Raw genomic sequence first — 13654 nt, forward strand, 5'->3', positions numbered from 1 at the left:
GCCTAGGATACATTTCATCTGGGCCTAGGGATTTATCCACTTTTGAACACACTTCTCTCTCAATGTTAATCTGTTTAATTATATATCAGACCCCTTCCTGCTTTTCATACATTGTCTTTCTCCATAGTGAATACAGACGCAAAGTACTCTATTAATACCTCACCAATGCCTTTCAGACTCCACACACAGGTTGCCACTTCGGTCCCTAAAGGTTATCCTCTTAATATACTTTATAAAACACCTTGGAATTTTCCTTCATTTTGCCTGACAATGTTTTTTCATGCCCCTTTCTTGCTCTATTAATTTATTTTTTCAGTACCCTCCTGCACTTTCTATATTGCCCTTGGGCATCTACTATTTTGAGCTCGCTGAATCTGCCATACGACTCCTTTTTTCCCTAATCCAATGATGTATATCCCTTGACATCCAGGGTTCCCTCGATTTGTTGGTCACAAACTTTCTCTTAATGGGGACATGTTACCTTTGTACGCTCTCTAATTCTTTTTTGAGTGGCTCCAACTGAATTTTCTTACAAGTAGCCACTCCCATTCCAGGTTAGCAAGTTCCTGTTTTATCCTATTAAAATCTGCCTTCCTCCAATTCAGAAACCTTTTTTCTGGTCCACATTTGTCTTTTTCCATAATTACCTTAGATTTTACCGAGTTATGGTCACTATCACTGAAATGCTCCCCCACTGGGCACTTCTACTACCTGCCCGATTTCATTCCCTAAATTAGGTCAAGTACTGCTCCCTCTCACATGAGACTTTCTATGTGCTGACTCAAAAAGCTTTCCTGGATGCACTTTAAGAATTCCGCCCCCTCTGAACCTTTCACAAGTTGCCTAACCCAATTAATATTGGGGAAGTTAAAATCCCCTATTATTATTGCCCTATTATTTTTACACTTCTCTGAAATTTATCTACATATCTGCTCTTCTATCTCTCCCTGACAGTCTGGAGGCCTATAGTACACTCCCAGCAATGTGATTGCCCCCTTTTTGTTTTTACATTCCACTCATATATCCTCAATTGAGAAGCCTGCTGCAATATCATCCTACTCACTGCAGAAATTGACTCCTTGATCAATATTGCAACACCACATCCTCTTTTACATCCCCCCACTCCCTGACACGTCTGAAGATTCTGTACCCTGGAATATTGAGCTGCCAGTCCAGCCCCTCCCACCACTATGTCTTTGTGATAGCAATAATATCATACCTGTGTTAATCACTGCCATCAGTTCATCAGCCTTACCTAGAGTATTCCTTGCATTAAAACAATGCCATCCAGCCTTGCCATATTGTTGTGCCTTAACATGTCTCTCTTTGCACTGCCTTCCAAATTGACTTGACTTTTCTTCTATATTAGGTTGTGCATTGCACCCACCCCCCCTCAGCTCCCACTATACCTCCACACTCAGACCCTTCCCCTGCCAAATGAGTTTAACTCCCCTCCCCTGCCAATCCCCAACAGTATTGGCAAACCTCCTTTCAAGTATGTTGGTCCCATTTTAGTCCCGGTGCAACCCATCCGGCTTGTACAGGTCCCACCTATTTCAGAAACAGATCCAGTGATCCAGCAAACAAAAGCTTTCCCTCTTGCACCATCTCTTCAGCCACACATTCATCTGTTCTATCCTCCTATTCCTAGACTCACTGACGCATGGCACAGGTCGTAATCCAGAAATTACAAACTTTGAGGTCCTGCTTTGCAATCTGCTACCTCACTCCCTAAGAGATGAATGCTCAAGGTCACGACTCAGTATTGGCTATCTGTCCTGAATGCTTCCGACAGGAGTTATAAGATCAAAAGAGTTTTTCTTGCATCCTTGTTGAGTCTTACATTCCATGTTAAGAACATTGTAATCACGAAACAAGAACTGAAACTTTTACCCCGACAGAGTTGGGACCAGTGAGGGGACAAAGGACATAATTTGCATCTTGATAAGCCTACTCTCTAGTGGAGTCAGGTGGTCTACCCAGATAGTGGCTTCCTGAAACAAGATCCTCAACATGGATGGCAATTTTTCAGAGGCTAATGATTGGGACATTATAAGCCATTAAACAAAGGCTGTGCCAGACACCAGACATCCCTTTTTAAATCATTGTGGAAAAAGCAGGTCATATAACACGAGTGACTATTTTGAAATCTCTAAATTCATTTAATAACTGAGAAACAAGCAGTCTGCTAAATTAGCAGCAACCGAAGAGACATTCAGCAGCACTCACAGCTGACCAACTGCTGGTCATCCTGTCTCAACTCCTCAAAGCCTGTTTGATTTTAAAAGTCTCTGACTGTCCAAGCACAGAAATCCCATTGTGCTGTATCGTCATTTGTTTCAAGGATTTTCACACTGCTATCTCCCACCAAGAACTTCTCTAAACTAAGCTTTGCCACAGAAGGAAATACCCTCTGGACTAGACTAGCTGGACTCGGAAAATCACATAAACTAACATTCATTTCTGTGATTCTTGTAGTGTTGCTATCCATAGGTTGTAAAATTTTCTCTTTTCTGTCTCCCTATTTGTGTGTGTATATGTATGTGTGGATGTGCATGCATGTGCACCTGTGTGTGTGCGCACACATACCAGGGTTTGAATGTAAAATAAACTAACCTTCTGAATTAATCAAACGTGTTGCACATTACTTAATAAGCTGGACCACACAAGCAGCCTATTTTAAAATAATTCAAAAACACCTTTGCTTATTCTCCAGTTTATAACAGAGAAATATTACCTAAGAAATTAATAGGGCTCAAAGTCCGCAAATCCACCGTATCTGACAGATTACAGAGCAGGGTTCTAAAAGAGAGATAGTGGATGCATTGTTGCGATATTCCAAAATTTTGTAAGGATCCCAGTGGACTCGTAACAAATATAACAACACTCTCCAACAAAGGAAAGAGGGGCAAAATGGAATACAGGCAATGGAAACATCAGGAAAATGTGAGAAGCCAATATTAAAGAAATGGTAGCAGGGCAGTTAGGAAATCATAATATGATTAGGCAGAGTCAACATGGTTTTAAAAAAGGGAAACTGTTTATTGACAAAAGTATTAGATGAGAATATAACTAACAGGATAAATAAAGGGGAACCAGCGAATATAACAAATTTGGATTTTCAAAAGGCATTTGATCAGGTGCGACACCAAATATTGCTGCACAAGATAAATGTTTGACGGATTGTGGGTAAAATATTAGTATGGACAGAAAATTAGTTGAAGGACAGAAAACAAAGTGCAGGAAGAAAAGGTCCATTTTCAGGTGGCAGGCCATACTAATGGATCAGTGTCGGGGGCTCTGTGATTTACAATCGATATTAATTGCTTCATTGAAGGAACTGAGAGTAATATATCTAACTTTGCTGGCAATACAAAGCTAAGTGGAGAAATAAGCCATAAAGGGGCACTAGGAGGCTGCAAGGGATACAGACATATTAAAATACTGAGGAAGATAGTGGCAGATGAATTATAATGCAAGAAAATGTGAGCTTATTCAATTTGATAAGAATAATGGAAAATCAATTTTTTAAGGATGAAGAGCCATTCAATATTGATGTTCAGAAATTAGGTGCCCTTATAGAAAAAGCACAAAGTTAATACACAGGTATAGCTAGAAATTTGAAACACAAATGGTATATTGACCTTCATTGCAAGGTAGCTAGAGTTGAAGACTAAGGAAGCCTTGCTGCAACTGCACAGGTCTCTGGTGTGACCATTCCTGCAGTACTGTGGGCAGTTTTGGTTTTTGTACCCAAGGAAGGATATATTTGTCTAAAGGAGGGTGCAACAAAAGATAACCAGGTTGATTCTTGGAATAAGAGGATTTCCTCTCAGGAGATATTGCGCAGAATGAATCTATACACTCTATAAAGGTAACTACAAAGACATGAGGGAGGAACTGGCCAGAGTTGATTGGAAAGGGAACCTAGCAGGGAAGACAGTGGAATAGCTATGGCAGGAGTTTTTGAGGGTTATTCGGGAGGCACAACAAAAATTCATCCCAAGGAGGAGGAAACATGCTAAAAGGAGGACGAGGCATCCATGGCTGACGAGGGAAGTCAAGGTCAGCAAGACAGCATGATAAAATAGGACTGAGTCAGCACGGCTTCGTCAAGGGGAGGTCATGTCTGGCAAATCTGTTAACAGTTCTTTGAGGAGGTAACAAGTAGGTTAGGTAAAAGAGAACATGTGGATGTGATTTATTTAGATTTCCAGAAGGCCTTTGACAAGGTGCTGCATAGGAGACTGTTAAATAAGTTAAGTGCAGTAAGAAGTCTCACAACACCAGGTTAAAGTCCAACAAGTTTATTTGGTAGCAAAAGCCACTAGCTTTCGGAGCGCTGCCCCTTCGGCAGGTAAGTGGGAGTTCTGTTCACAAACAGGGCATATAAAGACACAAACTCAATTTACAAAATAATGGTTGGAATAAGTTACAATAAGTTACAAATAAGAAACAAATAAGTTAAGTGCCCATGTTGTTACGGGTAAGATCCTGGCATGGATAGAGGATTGGCTGCTGGCAGAAGGCAGAGAGTGGGGATAAAGGAGTCTTTTTCAGGATGGCAGCCAGTGACTAGCGGTGTGCCTCAGAGGTCGGTGCTGGGACCACAACTTTTCACAGTATAAATTAATGATTTGGAAGAAGGAACTGAAGGCACTGTTGCTAAGTTTGCAGATGATACAAGGATGGCCATCTCGGAGACATGGATAGAGCAGGGACAGGAATGGTTGTTGCAGGTTCCGGGGTTTAGATGTTTCAGTAAGTGCAGGGAAGGTGGTAAAAGAGGGGGAGGTGTGGCATTGTTAGTCAAGGACAGTATTACGGTGGCAGAAAGGACATTTGATGAGGACTCGTCTACTGAGGTAGTTTGGGCTGAGGTTAGAAACAGGAAAGGAGAGGTCACCCTGTTGGGAGTTTTTTATAGACCTCCGCAAAGTTCCAGAGATGTAGAGGAAAAGATTGCAAAGATGATTCTGGATAGGAGCGAAAGTAACAGGGTAGTTGTACTGTGGGACTTTAACTTTACAAATATTGACTGGAAAAGCTATAGTTCGAGTACTTTAGAGGGGTCGGTTTTTATTCAATGTTTGCAGGAAGGCTTCCTGACGCAGTATGTAGATAGACCAACAAGAGGCGAGGCCACATTGGATTTGGTACTGGGTAATGAACCAGGCCAGGTGTTAGATTTGGAGGTAAGTGAGCACTTTGGTGACAGTGACCACAATTCAATTACGTTTACCTTAGCAATGGAAAAGGATAGGTATATACCTAAGGGCAAGAGTTATAGCTGGGGGAAAGGAAATTATGATGCGATTAGGCGAGATTTAGCTGGCATAGGTTGGGGAAGGAAACTGCAGGGGATGGGCACAATTGTAATGTGGAACTTGTTCAAGGAACAGCGACTATGCGTCCTTGATAAATATGTACCTGTCAGGCAGGGAGGAAGCAGACGTGTGAGGGAACTGTGGTTTACTAAGGAGGTTGAATCTCTTGTGAGGAGGAAGAAGGAGACTTATGTTAAGATGAGACGTGAAGGCTCAGTTAGGGCACATGAGAGTTACAAGTTAGCCAGGAAGGACCTAAAGAAAGAGTTAAGAAGAGCCAGGAGGAGACATGAGAAGTCTTTGGCAGGCAGGATCAAGGAAAACCCTAAAGCTTTCTATAGGTATGCCAGGAGTAAAAGAATGACGAGGGTAAGATTAGGGCCAGTCAAGGACAGTGGTGGGAAGTTGTGCGTGGAGTCTGAAGAGATAGGAGAGGCACAAGATGAATATTTTTCGTTGGTATTCACACTGGAGAGGGACAGTGTTGTCGAGGGGAGTACTGAGATGCAGGCTGTTGGACTGGATGGGATTGATGTTCATAATGAGGAGGTGTTAGCAATTCTGGAAAGGGTAAAAATAGATAAGTCCCCTGGGCCGGATGGGATTTATCCTAGGATTCTCTTGGAGGCTAGAGAGGAGATTGCAGAGCCTTTGGCCTTGATCTTTGTGTCGTCATTGTCTACAGGAACAGTGCCAGAAGACTGGAGGATAGCAAATGCTGTCCCCTTGTTCAAGATGGGGAGTAGGGACAACCCTGGTAATTATAGACCGGTGAGCCTTACTTCTGTTGTGGGCAAAGTATTGGAAAGGATTATAAGAGATAGGATTTATAATCACCTAGAAAGGAATAATTTGATTAGGGATAGTCAGCACGGTTTTGTGAAGGGTAGGTCGTGCCTCACAAACCTTATTGAGTTCTTTGAGAAGGTGACCAAAGAGGTGGATGAGGGTAGAGCAGTTGATGTGGTGCATGTGGATTTCAGCAAAGCGTTTGATAAGGTTCCCCATGGTAAGCTTTTGCAGAAAATACGGACACATGGGATTGAGGGTGATTTAGTGGTTTGGATCAGGAATTGGCTAGCTGTAAGAAAACAGAGGGTGGTGGTTGATGGGAAATATTCATCCTGGAGTTCAGTTACTAGTGGTGTACCGCAAGGATCTGTTTTGGGGCCACTGCTGTTTGTCATTTTTATTAATGAACTGGATGAGGGCACGGAAGGATGGGTTAGTAAATTTGCAGGTGACACTAAAGTCGGTGGAGTTGTAGACAGTGCGGAGGGAAGTGGCAGGTTACAGAGGGACATAGATAAGCTGCAGAGCTGGGCTGAGAGGTGGCAAATGGAGTTTAATGTGGAAAAGTGTGAGGTGATTCACTTTGGAAGGAGTAACAGGAATACAGAGTACTGGGCTAATGGTAAGATACTTGGTAATGTGGATGAACAGAGGGATCTGGGTGTCCATGTGCATAGATCCCTGAAAGTTGGCACCCAGGTTGATGGGGTTGTTGAGAAGGTGTACGGTGTGTTAGCTTTTATTGGTAGAGGGATTGAGTTTCGGAGCCAGGAGGTCTTGCTGCAACTGTGCAAAACTCTGGCGCGGCCGCATTTGGAGTATTGCGTACAGTTCTGGTCGCCGCATTGTAGGAAAGATGTGGAAGTGTTGGAAAGGGTGCAGAGGAGATTTACCAGGATGTTGCCTGGTATGGTGGGAAAATCGTATGAGGAAAGGCTGAGGGGCTTGAGGATGTTTTCGTTAGAGAGAAGGTGGTTAAGAGGTGACTTAATAGAGGCATACAAGATGATCAGAGGATTAGATAGGGTGGATAGTGAGAGCCTTTTTCCTCGGATGGTGATGGCTAGCACGAGGGGACATAGCTTTAAATTGAGGGGTGAGAGATATAGGACAGATATTAGAGGTAGGTTCTTTACTCAGAGAGTAGTAAGGGCGTGGAATGCCCTGCCTGCAGCAGTAGTGGACTCGTCAACATTAAGAGCATTCAAATGGTTATTGGATAAACATATGGATGATATTGGAATCGTGTAGATTAGAGGAACTTTAGATTGGTTCCACTGGTCGGCGCAACATCGAGGGCCGAAGGGCCTGTACTGCGCTGTAATGTTCTATGTTCTGTGTAGAGGGACAGGTAGTATTGAGGAAGCAGGGGGGCTGCAGAAGGACTTGGACAGGTTAGGAGAGTGAGCAAAGAAGTGGCAGATTGAATACAATGTGGAAAAATGTGAGGTTATGTACTTTGGAAGCAAGGATGGAGACATAGACTATTTTCTAAATGGGAAAATGCTTAGGAAATCAGAAACACAAAGAGACTTGGGAGTCATTGTTCAAGATTCTCAAAGTTAACGTGCAGGTTCAGTTAGGAAGGCAAATGCAATGTTAGCATTCATTTTGAGAGGGTCAGAATACAAGAGCAGGGATTTATTTCTGAGGCTGTATAAGGCTCTGGTCAGACCCCATTTGAAGTATTGTAAGCAGTTTTGGGCCCCGAATCTAAGGAAGGATGTGCTGGCCTTGGAAAAGATCCAGAGGAGGTTCACAAGAATGATCCCTGGAATGATGAGCTTGTCGTATGAGGAACGGTTGAGGACTCTGGGTCTGTACTCGGAGTTTAGAAGGATGAGGAAGGGATCTTATTGAAACTTACAGGATACTGCGAAGCCTGGATAGAATGGATGTGGAGAGGATGTTTCCAGTAGTAGGAAAAACTAGAACCAGAGGGCACAACCTCAGGCTAAAAGAACGATCCTTTAAAACAGAGATGAGGACGAATTTCTTCAGCCAGAGAGTGGTGAATCTGTGGAACTCTTTGCCGCAGAGGGCTGTGGAGGCCAGGTCATTGAGGGTCTTTAAGACAGACATAGATCTGTTATTGATCAATAAGGGGATGAGGGATTATGGGGAAAAGGCAGGAGAATGAGGATGAGAAAAATATCAACCATGACTGATTGGCGGAGTGGACTCGATGGGCCGAGTGGTGTAATTCTGCAACGTCTTATGGTCTTATACTCTGCAGTTTCGAAAAATGAGACTTGATCTTGTTAAAATTTTGAGGGGGTCAGAGCTGAAGTTCAGGGAACACTTACTCTAGCTGGAGAGTCGAGAACCAGTGTGGGGGATATACTCTCAGGATAATGGGACAGCAACGTTGGGCTGAGATTTCTTCACGCAGAAGGTTTTGATTCTTTAGAATTCTCTACCCAGGAGGAATGTGAGTGCTCAATCTTTTGAGTATATTCAAGGCTGAGATTGGCAAAGTTTTTTGACTCAAAGCAAATCAAAACTTGGCCCGGTTCATTTCCCAGTACCAAAGAAGAAGCTTCAGGGATACAGTTACTCCGCGGAATGAAAATAGATGGGTAACGGTGAGAGGGGCTGGGAAGAAGCAGTCGGTGCAGGGATCCCCTGTGGTCGTTCCCCTTAGCAATAAGTATTCCGCTTTGGATACGGTTGAGGGGGACGACATACCAGTGGTGAGCCGCAGTGAGAGGATCTCCGGCACTGAGTCCGTCCCTGTGGCTCAGGAGGGTAAGGAGGAGAGCGGGAGGGCAATAGTTATTGGGGACTCGTTAGTTAGAGGGATAGATAGGAGGTTCTGTGGCAGCAAAAGAGACTCGAGGATGGTTTGTTGCCTACCGGATGCCAGGGTCCGTGACGTCTCGGACCGTGTTTTCCGGATTCTTAAGGGGGAGGGGAAACAGTCACAAGTCGTGGTACACATTGGTACCAACGACATAGGTAAGAGAAGGGACGGGGATTTAAAACAGGAATTTCGGGAGCTCGGCTGGAAGCTGAGAGCAAAGACAAAACATGTGGTCATCTCTGGTACGCTACCGGTGCCACGTGATAGCGAGTTGAGGAACAGGGAGAGAGTGCACTTAAACATGTGGTTGCAGGGATGGTGCAGGAGGGAGGGTTTCAGATACGTGGATAATTGGAACACGTTCTGGGGAAGGTGGGACCTCTACAAACAGGACGGGGTGCACCTGAACCAGAGGGGCACCAATATCCTGGGAGGGAAATTTGCTACGGCTCTTCAGGGGGATTTAAACTAATTTGTCAGGGGAGTGGGAAAAGGAGTTGTAGTCCAGAAGTCAGTGTTGAGGGTGGTGAGGTATTGGGGAAGGTATCAAGGTCAAGGGTGGGTACCGGTAGACAGGAAGATGGGTTGAAGTGTGTCTACTTCAATGCAAGGAGCATCCGGAACAAGGTGGATGAACTTGGGGCGTGGATTGCTACTTGGGACTACGATGTTGTGGCCATTACGGAGACGTGGGTAGAACAAGGACAGGAATGGTTGTTGGACGTTCCGGGGTATAGATGTTTCACGAAGTGTAGGGAAGCTGGTAAAAGAGGTGGAGGAGTAGCATTGTTAATCAAGGATAGTTTAACGGCTGCGGAAAAGCACTTTGAGGGGGATATGCACACTGAGGTAATATGGGCTGCAGTTAGAAACAGGAAAGGAGCGGTCACATTGCTAGGAGTTTACTATAGGCCCCCAAATAGTAATAGAGATGTGGAGGAAGAAATTGCTAAGCAGATTATGGATACGTGTGGGGGTCACAGGGTAGATGTCATGGGGGACTTTAACTTTCCAAATATTGATTGGAACCTTTGTAGGTCAAATAGTTTGGATGGGGCACTTTTTGTGCAGTGTGTGCAGGAGGGTTTCCTGACACAATATGTGGATAGGCCGACAAGGGGTGAGGCCACATTGGATTTGGTACTGGGAAATGAACCGGGCCAAGTGTTAGATTTGGTTGTGGGAGAGAACTTTGGAGATAGTGACCACAATTCGGTGTCTTTTGTTATTGCAATGGAGAGGGATAGGGCCGGACGGCAGGGCAAGGCTTACAATTGGGGGAGAGGTAATTATGATGCGATTAGGCAAGAATTAGGGGGCATAAGATGGGAACAGAAACTGTCAGGGAAAGGCACTGATGAAAAGTGGAACTTTTTCAAGGAACAAATACTGGGTGTCCTTGATAGGTATGTCCCTGTCAGGCAGGGAGGAAATGGCCGAGTGAGGGAACCGTGGTTCACAAAAGAGGTGGAATGTCTTGTGAAAAGGAAGAGGGAAGCTTATGTAGGGATGAGGAAACAAGGTTCAGATGGCTCGACTGAGGGTTACAAGTTAGCAAGGAACGAGCTGAAAAAGGGGCTGAGGAGAGCTAGGAGGGGACATGAGAAGTCCTTGGCGGGTCGGATCAAGGAAAACCCCAAGGCTTTTTACTCTTATGTGAGGAATAAAAGAATGACCAGGGTGAGGTTAGGGCCGGTCAAGGACAGTGGTGGGAACTTGTGTATGGAATCAGTAGAGATAGGCGAGGTGATGAATGAATACTTTTCTTCAGTGTTCACCAAGGAGAGGGGCCATGTTTTTCAGGAAGAGAAGGTGTTACAGGCTAATAGGCTGGAGGAAATAGATGTTCGGAGGGAGGATGTATTGGCAGTTTTGAATAAACTGAAGGTCGATAAGTCCCCTGGGCCTGATGAAATGTATCCTAGGATTCTTTGGGAGGCGAGGGATGAGATTGCAGAGCCTTTGGCTTTGATCTTTGGGTCCTCGCTGTCCACGGGGATGGTGCCAGAGGACTGGAGAGTGGCAAATGTTGTTCCTCTGTTTAAGAAAGGGAATAGAAATGACCCTGGTAATTATAGACCGGTTAGTCTGACTTCGGTGGTTGGTAAATTGATGGAAAAGGTCCTTAGGGATGGGATTTACGACCATTTAGAAAGATGCGGATTAATCCGGGATAGTCAGCACGGATTTGTGAAGGGCAAATCGTGCCTCACAAATTTGATAGAATTTTTTGAGGAGGTAACTAGGTGTGTTGATGAAGGTAGGGCGGTTGATGTCATATACATGGATTTTAGTAAGGCGTTTGATAAGGTCCCCCATGGTCGGCTTATGATGAAAGTAAGGAGGTGTGGGATAGAGGGAAAGTTGGCCGATTGGATAGGTAACTGGCTGTCTGATCGAAGACAGAGGGTGGTGGTGGATGGAAAATTTTCGGACTGGAGGCAGGTTGCTAGCGGAGTGCCGCAGGGATCAGTGCTTGGTCCTCTGCTCTTTGTGATTTTTATTAATGACTTAGAGGAGGGGGCTGAAGGGTGGATCAGTAAATTTGCTGATGACACCAAGATTGGTGGAGTAGTGGATGAGGTGGAGGGGTGTTGTAGGCTGCAAAGAGACATAGATAGGATGCAAAGCTGGGCTGAAAAATGGCAAATGGAATTTAACCCTGATAAATGTGAGGTGATTCATTTTGGTAGGACTAATTTAAATGTGGATTACAGGGTCAAAGGTAGGGTTCTGAAGACTGTGGAGGAACAGAGAGATCTTGGGGTCCATATCCACAGATCTCTAAAGGTTGCCACTCAAGTGGATAGAGCTGTGAAGAAGGCATATAGTGTGTTAGCTTTTATTAACAGGGGGTTGGAGTTTAAGAGCCGTGGGGTTATGCTGCAACTGTACAGGACCTTGGTGAGACCACATTTGGAATATTGCGTGCAGTTCTGGTCACCTCACTATAAGAAGGATGTGGAAGCGCTGGAAAGAGTGCAGAGGAGATTTACCAGGATGCTGCCTGGTTTGGAGTGTCGGTCTTATGAGGAAAGGTTGAGGGAGCTGGGGCTGTTCTGTCTGGAGCGGAGGAGATTGAGGGGAGACTTAATAGAGGTTTATAAAATGATGAAGGGGATAGATAGAGTGAACGTTCAAAGACTATTTCCTCGGGTGGATGGAGCTATTACGAGGGGGCATAACTATAGGGTTCATGGTGGGAGATATAGGAAGGATATCAGAGGTAGGTTCTTCACGCAGAGAGTGGTTGGGGTGTGGAATGGACTGCCTGCAGTGATAGTGGAGTCAGACACTTTAGGAACATTTAAGCGGTTATTGGATAGGCACATGGAGCACACCAGGATGGTAGGGAGTGGGATAGCTTGATCTTGGTTTCAGATGATGGTCGGCACAACATCGTGGGCCGAAGGGCCTGTTCTGTGCTGTACTGTTCTATGTTCTATGTTAAAACATAGAAGTCATAGAAACCCTGCAGTGCAGAAGGAGGCCATTCAGCCCATCGAGTCTGCACCGACAACAATCCCACCCAGGCCCTATCCCCGTAACCCCACATATTTACCCCGCTAATCCCTCTAACCTATGCATCATGGGACACTGAGGGTCAATGTAGCATGGCCAATCAACCCACTCCTCACATACATGTGGGACCAAATGGGATAATGAAATGCTGATTGGAAAAATCTCCACTCGTCCATGTGGACTCGCTCAATTCAACTGTACCAACAATATTCACAGAAGCTTTTAGAAAACTGAGGCAGAGTGGAATCCTCATCACCGCAATGTGGTTAAAATGTCTCTAACCACTTCCCTGTTTTTGTTTTCTTCAGTGTTCATTTGCAAGAAAAATATCTTTTCTTGAACTGAAATACATTTTTAGCAACTGCGAATATGGGGTTACACCACAATGAATTGTTTCATATGAATATCCTTTTTGGGTAAAAAAAAATCACTTAAAAATGTTCAAGCTACAGCATTCCAGATTTCAACTCAACCAAATCAAATTCTAGCAGATTCAAGTAATATCTAATATGCAAGTTCATAAAACTGAGCAGAATGACTATTAAAAGCAAAGCCTTATAAGAATTAAAATTGTGTTTAGTTTCTGAAAGCTGAGACAATTCTATTATGCAGACTTCAATTATCATCATTTTCATGCTGTTTTTTAAAATTACTTAGTCACCATTAGCTCTTTGATCAAAATAATCGGTGACCTACAACACTGGCTGCCCTGCCTCCAAAACCTGAAATTAAAATAGAAAATGCTGGAAATAGACATTATGGAGAAGTTAACATTTCAAGGATGGACTTGACCAGTTCAATGTTTCCATAGCTTTGTTTTTGTTTCAGATTTTCAGCTTGCAGTATTTTTTACTTTTGCTTGTGCATAAAACTTTAAACTTATCAAATGTTTAGCAAAAACAATCTATGTTTCACTTTGAGAGTTAATTTGCAGAATTGATTGAATTTTTGCTGTAACGGAATCAACTATTATAGCAAATCAAACACTGCCTTTTTTAAAAATCTCTCATGGGATAAGGGTGCCACTCTCAAGGCCAGCATTTGTTGCCCATCCCTAATTAAGTGGCTTGCTATGCCATTTCTGGAGGGCAGGAACATTGCTTTGAATCTGGAGCCACATCTAGGCCAGACCAGGGAAGGATGGCAGATTTCCTTTCCTTAAGGACATCAATGAATAAGATGGATTTTTAACAATCATTGGCTGTCATGA

General features: G+C 44.0%; 1 protein-coding gene across 1 annotated transcript in view; it reads right to left on the reverse strand.

The window, feature by feature from the left end:
- Positions 1-13654, reverse strand: part of nt5dc1 (5'-nucleotidase domain containing 1) — a 545446-nt gene that overhangs the window by 502578 nt on the left and 29214 nt on the right. The gene's annotated exons all lie outside the window — the stretch shown is intronic.

This window comes from Mustelus asterias, chromosome 5, assembly GCF_964213995.1.
Source record: "Mustelus asterias chromosome 5, sMusAst1.hap1.1, whole genome shotgun sequence".
NCBI classification, from domain to species: Eukaryota; Metazoa; Chordata; class Chondrichthyes; order Carcharhiniformes; family Triakidae; genus Mustelus; species Mustelus asterias.